This window comes from Melozone crissalis, unplaced genomic scaffold (assembly GCF_028551555.1).
Source record: "Melozone crissalis strain CALT ecotype California unplaced genomic scaffold, PUWL_Pcris_2 ptg000033l_1, whole genome shotgun sequence".
Lineage (NCBI taxonomy): Eukaryota > Metazoa > Chordata > Aves > Passeriformes > Passerellidae > Melozone > Melozone crissalis.
The window spans coordinates 5,331,152-5,341,397 of NW_026535811.1; positions in this window are offsets into that span (position 1 = coordinate 5,331,152).

The following is a 10,246-nucleotide window of genomic DNA, read 5'->3' on the forward strand; positions in this document are numbered from 1 at the left end:
TCTGTTGGGAGAGACTGCAAAGAAAATATCAGGGTGGTCCCCCCAGCATTTCTAGAGGCTGTTTTTCCTTCCTGTGTCCAAGAAGGTTTGCAGGAGCTCAGCTCCTTTTCCCAGTCAGCCCCTGGCCCACGTGTGCACTGCCTGAAGAGCAAGTGATGCACAAACCTGACCCCAGTGCAAACCTTGGGGCTGTTCTGTGGCTGCAGATCCCAAACACAGGGGCTGGAAGTGGGCAGGAGAGGGGAACAGCTGTCCTAGCTGGAGAACTGAGCTCAATAAGGGAGAAAGGGACACCTTGAAGTATTCCTGGTAGTGAGAGGGGCAGGTACCTTTTGCAAAACTTCTTTCATCCATTGCCTGCAGTGCCACTGGAACTCCTTTTCCCAGCAAAGGCCACTTGCAGACAAAACCTTTTTGGAACATCTTCTGGAGAAAGGCTGGTGCTTCTCCTCAGAGGGCTGCAGAAGGAGAGAGGAGCCTCACTTCCAGCAGCAATATGCCAGAAATTAATCCCAAAGCAGTGTTTGGGTGGCAGCACAAGAAAACTAATAATGTCTAAAAAATTGAATTATTGTTGTTTTCCCCTTATGCACAAGAAATAAAGCAGTTCAAGCACAGACAGTTCCATGCTTCTCTCAACTCCAAGCCCTTTGAATTGTTTGTAGCCAGGGCAGGGACACCAGGAATTGGGAGGCTCCCTTCACCTGCTGCCTGGGTGACCTGCCAGGTGTCCTTGCCACCACTGGTGGGCTCTGTGGGATAGGAATGCTGAATTGCTGGACTTCAGGAATGGGCAAATGAGGATTTTAGCACTGAAGACATCCACATCCCACCTCTGTGTGGCAGGAAGTGCTGCTGTTCTGTGAGCTCTTGATGAGGAGCATGAACAGTTCATCACTCATGCTGTAAAATCCTGGCATTTGAAGTGTTAATCCCAGCATAACAGTGGCTGCAGCTGCAATGCAGGCTAAAGGTGATAACCCATTAAAAACCTTTGAAAATGTTCCTTCTCCAGCTCTGTCAGTGCTGTTCTGCTGCAGGACATTCCTGGTCTCCTCCATGTTGTGTTGGCAGGCATGAGCTGTTTGCTTTCATCCAAGCTGAAACATTTGCCTTTCAGTTTCACCAAGTGACCTCTTTGTGAAGTCATCTGGAGTTGTAAAGTAAATTGGATCAACCATCTGGCTTTTTTTCTGTTCCCCATTTAATACATTGCTACCATATCTCCCTGCATCTGAATGGTTTTATTGCTCTGTGCTAACCATTCATTTTTCATCCTGTGTTTCCCTTTTTTGTGGAGCACCACTACATGTAGTGACTGGAAGGTCTCTGGCTGTGTTATGCTAGGGGAAAAAAAAGGAGAGAGGCAAACCCTTGGAGCAAAACCTTGGAGCAAACCCTTGGAGCAAAACCTTGGAGCTCACCAAAGCTTGGCTACTTTTATCTCCATAAAGAGGTGTCCATGCTGCTGAGTTTCTGGCATTCAGGCTTCACCTTTTGCTTTGATTTCAACCCTTTGGCTGGTAATTTAAGCCAGCCCTTTTGGTTGTGCACCTATATTAGTAAAAATAAAAAACATATCCTAGGGGCATCTGCCCCAAATACATTACATATATAATTTAATATATATCTATATTTATCTATCTATCTATCTATCTATCTATCTATCTAATATCAATGTAATATAAATATAAATATTTTTTAAATATATATTTATATTTCTCATTAATTATATATATAATTTATATAAATTATATGCAGGTACTACCATACTAATTATATTATAAAGCATAACAAAACTATATATTTAAAAAGGATTATATTGATATGAAATTAATATGTTTTATTTATTAATAGTGTAAATTGTACTCTCCTCTTGCACCCCAACAGTGTTTTCCTCTGTATGTAGCTCACTTTGGAGACCTGTGATGTACCAAAAAGGCTTTCTGTGCTGGTGAAATGCATGAAAAGCATTCTCACCCTGTGCTAGAGGTGTTGTATCACACCTGGTGCATCCACAGGGGTCTCAGGGATTCAGCAGAGGCTGAGGGACTCCCCCATGACGATGAGGGGATAAGAGAGCTGCAGGAATTTGCAGAGAACAGAGGCAGACGTCTCCAGGGGGTTTCCTGGTCACTGTGGGAAGCTGACAGCCCTCAGCTCCTCCCAGCCACGGTGGGTAGGGGGTTCAGGGGTGCTGCAAAGCCCCCCTGGGTGACAGGAGCTCCCTGTGCCTCCCACCCAAGCAGCACCAAGGGCCAGAGGCAGGGCAGCAGGGAGAAAACCCGGGAGGCTGGATGTGGTTAGTGGGAGCAAAGGGTGCCTCCCCCTGCTGGGAGTGCCAAAGGAGAAACGGGGGTTTGGAAAGCAAACAAAGGAAGGGAAGGGAAATATCTTGGAGGGAAGATAGAGAGCATGAGGAGTCTCTTGGGAGGCACAGGGGGTGTGTGCACACACGTGAAGGGAGGATGCAGGAGCAGAGCAGCCCCTTTGATCTCCTGACATCTGCTCCCTCCGTGGGCACCCACCCACCTGTGAGGCAGGCCCAGAGCCAGGTGTGCCTGGGACAGGGGGCTGCTCTCCCAAAGCTGCTGCTGTTTCCCATGCTCCATGGCACCTGTCCTTCAGAGCACCCAGGCAGCATCAGCCCTGCTGGAAAGGCACTTGTGCCTCCAGCCCTGGCTCCTCGCTGTTCCCATGCCTGGGGAAGCGTTTGGTGCCCCTCAAAGCTCCCTGAGCCACGTGGAGCTGTGGCCATGGCATGGAGGGGTGTCTGGGCTGCAGGGAGAGCAGCAGAGCAGGGCCCAGGCAAAGGAGAGCAGCTCCTGAGGCTTTGATTTCAGTGAGGCCTGAGAATGGGTGAGCCCAGACCACATGGCATGGCCTCTGAGATGGGCATGGACACAGGATGGCAAGGAGGGTGTGTTTAGTGTTTTAGTGGTGGCAGGGGCAAAATGCCAACAGGGCTGGGGTCAACACCCGGTGTACAAAGTGTACAGCTGATCATGGTGTGAGTGTCACTGCACTGCACACAGACAGAGAGGGGTTTGGCCTTGGTGTGAGTCAGACAGACAAAACACAGATGCAGAGGGAAGTGGGATTGGCATTCAGGCACACAGGCTATCAGTTGGCATGGGAGCAGAGGATCATTCCTACAGACAGCTCTGGTTTGCCTTCTCCAGACTTTCTGGGGGACTTGTGTGCTTCCCAGTCCAAGGAGCTGCCTCACACAGCCAAAGGTTCTCAGTTTGAGGTGTGAAAAGTTCTTTCCCTTCTCTCCTTCTCCCCGAGCTCAACAGATCCTCATCAAGCAAGGAAATAAGCAGGACACTTCTCCATATCATGCTCTGCTGTGCCTGGAAGTGAGCACACAGCTGCTTCCTAGGGAAAACCTGCCCTGGTTGTCATGCAAGTGATGGGGCTGGACAGGAAGGTCTGGGTGTTACAAGGCCATGCTTGGTGTCACAAAGGGGACAGGTGAAACAGTGCAACCCTCCCTGCTGACCCCAAAACCTAGGTGCTCTCCATAACTGACAGAGGAACTTCCCAAGGGAATCTGTGCCTTTCCCTAGGGAAGCAGAGATCAGAGGGAGGGAGGCAGGGGCAGGCAGCCAAGGAAAGCAGAGCAGACTGGTATGCACAGGCTGCATTTCCTGAGGGGAGATTTGTTTCATATGCAGCTATGTGTGTTCAAAGGGGACACCAGGGTGCAGGGAGCACCAGGGATGCTCCAGGGATGAACTGCCCCCCTGGGAACTGGAGTGGAGAGGCAGGTGTCTGTGGGAGCCAGCCATTCCCCAGGGGGGAGCTCTAGTTTGCCGCTGATTTTCCTAACAAAACACAGCCCTATGGGACCTTCCAAAAACCCATGCAGCCTGGAAAAGCCAGGGATCAATAGGGGCTGGGGCTTGGGAGGCTGTAAATGTGCTGGCATCTCCCATTTTGCCCAAGCTCCTGCTGGAATTAGGTGCTGATGCAGCTGCCTGGTCTGCAGGGCTGGCTCTGGGCTCAAGCTCTGCAGGACATCTTGCCCCGCTCTGCTGATGCAGTAAATTGTAATCCAGTGTCCCTCTCTTGGGAAAGAAAATGAAAGAAAACTCTCAAATTTCTCCTGTGGCCCACACAGTGAAGTTTCCCTGACAGGATCCCACATTGGGAAGTTTGAGTTTCCAGCTGAGCATCCCCCTCTGCTCCTCACCAAACCTGAGGGGCAAAGCTGTGTCCTGGTGCCCCCTGCCCCTGGTGAAGGCTCCCCCTTCTCTGCTCAGCCCTCTCCCCAGGCCAGGCAGGCTTTGATGGATTGCAATCCTCCTCTGCCACGGTCAAAACAAAGGTCATGGCCCGAGGAAATTGCTAACAACTTTTGCCCACCGGCCCCGGAAGAACGGCAGCGTTCGTGACAAGGGGCTGAACTTTTTATGATCCCTCCACCCTGGCAGCCTCTTTGGGAAAGGAATTTTAAAAAGTGGCCGTGAGGCTTCCGGGAGCTGACACAAGAGGAGGGGGCAGCCCTGAAACGCTGCCCCAGCCCCTGGCAAACCCCAGCCCCTGCCCCTTCCCACCTCCTCCCTCTCCTCCAGAAAAACCTTTCTGTCTCTGCCTTGGGCATTGCCATTTGGGGGGTCTTGTTATGGTCCAGAACAGGTTTACTTATATTTTAGCACTTGGGAGACCCCAATATTCATTTTGTGAGTGTATAAACATGCAGGCACCAACACTGCACCCCAGAGCAAGCTCATGGCTGGGAACAAGGGGTTCAGGTACACTCTCATCCCACCAGGCCAGTGGCTTTGCTTTGCCCTCCTGTGCCTCTGACTTCTCCACCAAGCAAAAGCTGCAGCTTGTGTGCTGGAGGAGATACAGCAGGGTCCCACCCTTTGAGAGATCCCCATCTGCTTGGAGAAGTTGCATTTTACATCTCAATGTGGGAGGAAAAAAAATCAAAATTTTAACTTATGTGTACATTTGTTTTTCCTAATACCTATAAGTGAACATTTCTGCAATTAGAAATAATTTGGTTTAGCCTAAAACTGAGTCTTCCTGAGCTATCCCAAAAGTCCCAATCTTGCCTTACTGTGAGGCAGTCTCTCCCATGCTGAAGTGTGATGACTAGCAAGAATATTCAAGATGGGAACTTTACCTGCAAGATTCTTTAGTTTTTAGAGAATACACAAAACCAAGTAACACCCTCCCCCCCCCAGAAAACCCCACCAAACTCAAAGCCAGAAAACCCCAAAAAACCACTGATCATGCCAAAGACATTATGATTCTTCCTGCACCATCAGGCATTTCCAAAATTCTGCATTTAGCTCCATTACAGCTGCATCATCCTCCAGCTGTGGCAAAGCCAGCCTGGAGTCAGAGCTTTCCCAGGATCTGCCCCATCATGGGGGTGAGTGGCTGCCATTTATTTCCACACCCAAACTGGGCACTAAACTGGTCCCTGCTGATTCATCAAATCCATCCCCATTTCAAGCCTATATGAACAAGTTGCTTTGAAATGGCTTTTTTGGGGGAAAAATGCTGTGTTTGGGAGCTGTTCTCAGGGAGAAGGAGGTTACAGATAGAGAGTTTAAAGCCTCAGCCTAAGAGCTCAGGAAAGCTCCCTTTGTACAAGGGGGTGGGAGTAGCTTTGCCAGCCCATGGAATAAAGGAAAGAATCAATAATTGTGGCTAGCAGTAGAAAGAAAGGTAGAAAAAAATGAAGGGACACGTGGCTTGGTTTGACACTTTGTCAAGACCAGGACAAGGCATTTCCTACAGCACAGATAAGCTTTGTCTTTGCCTGGGCTGCAAGGCAGCTCTGAAAGGAGCAGCTCCATCTGCCCCTTCCCCAGGACTGGTTCCAATTAGTGCCGACCCCGCTCTGTGCCGGCTTAGCCCCAGGATTAAAAATCTCCATGTGCCAATCCCCTCTGACCCAAACACTTCCTGGGACTGATAGGGGGACAGAATTCCTTCCCTTCCTGAACTGGACAGCTTGCTCTCGTCTCCCCAAACTCTGGCCCCTGTGGAGGGGAGAGGGGCAGAGGGGATGTGTGACAGAGAGGAGCTCTTCATCCTCCCCAGGAGCAAGGAGCCAGGCTCCTCAGAAGCCTTTGCAGGGCCTGGAGCTGCAGCTGGGCTGGGAAAAGCCCTGCTAGGATGTTTGAGTTCATCTGCCTGCCCTGGAGAGCAGGGGCAGCTCTGGCACCTGGCTGGTGGGTTTGGGGTCCAGGCCCAGCACGGGAAGTTGCCCACGTGTGCTCCTCTGAGCTTCCTCGGCCAGAAAAGATGCTGGTCCCTGGCTTGGCCAGCGAGTTTGGAGTCCTGCACCATCGAGAAACGTTTCCTGGGCATCTCTTTGCATTGGCAGCTCTGGTGTGGAGCCAGGAGAGCGTGCTCAGCCCCACGAGGATCCCACAGGAGGGGCAGATGGAGCCCCCAGAGCAGCAGGCTGCGCTGCAGGGCTGTTCTGGCAGGAGATGTGAGCGTCTGTTAGCAGCCCTGCAGGAAACACAGGGAGCTTTCACTGGATGGAGCTGAGGAGGAGAAGGAAAAGGCTTGCAGCTTGCACCTGGGAGCCTCTGTGCCCCCATCCTTCTGCTGTTCATCCCCACATGCCTCTGTTTGCTGGCACCAGCTTTTAAGGAAAATCACCTTAATTTTGTCCTGTTCTAAAGCTGCAGAATCAGCAGAAGTGAGCAGTTATTAATTCAGGGAGCAGCTGTGCAATGGCCAAGTGCACCTACAGCAGGCACCTCCCAGCATGAACCAACATGGCCAGTGCCTGGCTGTGATGCTGACACCTGGGGAGAAAGAGCTAAGCTGGCTTTGAACACCTCCCTGCTCAGCCCCTGCCCCATCCCACATGGGAGATTGAATAAACAGCAAACAGCAAGTGCCCTTTGGGGCCCAGTATTCATTTGCACCACCACACACGGGCTCCAGGCTTTCCATTCCTGTAACAGCCCCTGAGGGCATCACTGACCTGCACAAAGAGGAGTCACAGAGGTTACATCAGCTCCTCCTCAGCAGCATCCCCCCATGGGCTCCATTCAGGGCAGTCACCACTTTTACAGCAGAGAGGTTTCACGAGGGTGTGGGGGCACAGACCACCTGTGCCCCAAAAGCATGGTGTGTTTTGGGGAGAGAGGAAGGCTTCCCTGCACACCTGGGCTGCAGGAAAACCCTCAGCCCACCAGGGACTTTGTGGGGAAAGCAGTGACAGCATCTCCTTTGCACAGCTGGGCTGTTCAGCTGTGCTCCTGAACGGGAAATGATCCCGATTAACTTTCCAGGTGCTCTCCTGTAAATGGATTTCAGGTGTACAACGGTGTCTGACTGCAGTCCAGGGCTTTGTCTCTCTGAAAAAAAGCCCTCTGTGTTATCCTCCCACCCCCATCCAGGAGACAAGAAAACACACATACAGCGAGGGCGGTTGCTATTTTAAGAATGTACTTTATACAAAATAACCAATTCATATGGAAATAAAATCTACAGACCTCCAAGGATCAAGATTTTAAAAAAGTTCTTTAAAAAAATTACCCAACACACAGTATTAAACTAACTATTGAGGTAACTGTCGCTCTTGGGGAACAAAGGTAATCAGCAGACCAAGACAAAATATACACAATATAAAAATAAATAGCATTCCCCTTTCCAGTATTGACCAGGAAAGTTCACACAACTTTGCAGCAGCAGGAGAGAGAAGAGGATCCCTGACACTGTGCTCTACAGGATGGGGAGGAAGGACAGGGCTCTGGGCAACAGGGGATGGAGAGGTGCAGCCCCTGAGGCCCTTCTGGGGACAGAAGGGCTGGGATGAGCAGCTCCAGCATGAACTCCTTCTCGAGCTGATCAACTGAGCCCATCCAGTCCAACCTTTCCTGAACAGCCCAGTTCAGCCCAGTTTCCAACGGAGCTGAGGACAAGCAAGCCCAGTCCTGGAGTGTGACATCCCAGCACACCCAGCAAAACACACCAGTGCAGAGCCCCACTGCAGGTCAGGTTTCCCCCACTGAGGGACACAGGCAGAGCATTTTCACAGCTTGGTGTGGGAGGTCTCTGCAGCAGCCTCAGCTCACCCTCCTGTCACCCTGGGACAGCTTGCCCTTGACAAGGGCCAGGCTTTGCCCCCATGGCCACTAGAGCCCTCTCTGCCCAATAACAAAAAGCACAGCAACATAAGAACAGCCTCACCCAAAAAGAGAAAGGCCCCCGTTTTCTCCTTGTGCCCCCGACAGACAGATTACATTCTTTACAAACTTACAATAATACAAAAACAACCCCAATGTTACCCAACTTCAGAGAAATGAATGGATGTAGTGGCATAGGCTCTCCCAGCCCCTCCCCAGCAATGCCAAGGGAAGCAGCAGTGGCTCACTCTCCTCCCCCAGAGCCATTAAACCAGTGGTCCACCCACCCCTTTTCCATGTGCTCTGCCCTGTGGATGAATGCATGGATGGATGAGGCTCAACTTAACCCAAATGCTCCCTTCCTCTCTGCCTTCCCAAACACAGAAGCAGCACCCAGCTCTCTCATGGCTACCTAAATCAACCCACCAGCCTCTGGGAAAGCAGGAACATGGCATGAAAAGATGTAGGGCCACAGAGAGCATCTGGCTTCCCACTGAGACTGTGAAAACCCCCCAGTGTGTTCCATAGCCACCATAGCCCTGAAACAGAACAGGAAGGCCAAAGCTGCAGTGCTGCTTGTTATTATTGCTCAGAAAAAGATCAGGCAGCAGCATTCACTGATCCATCAAGGAGGAGAGACAGGAGTTTCCACAGCTGTACCAGTATATGCACAGGCATTTGTAACCTAAACCCTCCTGGAGGTAGACATGGCAGGATCGCGTGTGGGAGCCCTGCACTGGGACCAGGAGCAAACCCTGTAGTGGCAGATGGACAGACACTGCTGTGCCTGGGTGGCAAACCCAGGGGCACAGAGAGAAACACTCATGGGCCACTGAGGACACCCTGATTTCATGAGGAGGGTAAATGTGCCCTCCCCAGCTGCTGCCTGGGTGTGTGCAGGAGGCAGCTGGCAGGGCCAGCCCTGTTCTGCTGTGGGCAGGGAGCTTTCATCTCTGCCCTCGACAGCCACCGACTGCGGGGCAGCAGCAGAGGGAAAGAGGCTTGGGAGCTGGGAAACAAGGAGAGGGGAAGGGTGGCGTGTGATACAGAAGGGAATCAGGATTTCCAGACTAAGAGTTGAGACCTGGGCTCCCGGAGCTGCCTGGCTGGCCTTGGAAAGGGAGATTGCTCCCCTGGCGTGTGCCAGGGTTTGAGTGCACCAGGTGCCTGCAGGTCTCCTGCTCACTGATGCCCAAAGGGGTCCCCAGTGGCTCTCAGGTCTGACCTTGTTCACAACAAGGGAATTGTGCTCACACAGAGTCAGTGCTGCTGTTAGTTAGAAGATATTCCACTTACTGCCCTTATGCTAAGGGAGCCAAGTGTTTCCAAATAAAAGGGGCAAAGGACAGAGGGACTTGCTGAAGTTGGTGAAAATCCCAATTAAGCCTCAGTCCTAATTAATCCTTTGCCCCTCTTTCCCTGGTGGACGTAGCTCTCTCCTGCATGCGCTTTTCACTTTGATATCCATGTTTCAAAAAGAGGAAAACCTTTGCCAAAAGAAATCTAGGCCATGGCTGCAAATGAAGGAAAAAGCCCTCAGTCAAGGCAAGACCAGCAGTGTTAGACCTACAAAATGCTCCATGGTCTCTCAAATCCTGCATGTCAGCCGAGGTGAGACAGTGATGAAAAAGGGAAGGGCACAGAACCACTCACTTCAAAGGTACACTTGGATGTTACCATGTAGTTTCAAATCCATTAAACCCTGTCCTGAATTTTCCTGCCTAGGGATGGACTGAGCCTTGCCCTGGCTGTTCCCAGAAGCTCCTGTTGGGAGACAGCTAGAAATGGGTCCCTCCCCAGCTCTCTGTCAGAGTGGAAGGTGGGCAGTGAAACCAGCAGGAGCAGTTAATTTTGTGCTGGTTAAGGGCTCTCCTTGGCAGTGTGCTCACCCCCACCACGTTAAACAGGTACAGATGGGCAGAGGCTGCAATGGCAACCTCTGAGATGCTCTGTCCCTCACAATAAGCACAGGCTCCTAAAGCTCACAGGGGCTGCAGCCCTCCTTGCACACCTGTCTCAGTCCTGGCCCTCACACAACTGCTCTGCAACCACCAGCACCCGCCTTAAAGCAAAACAGGAATTCTGCAAGAGCAAACTCCTCTGTTCCTCCTCTGATGCACCACAATAAA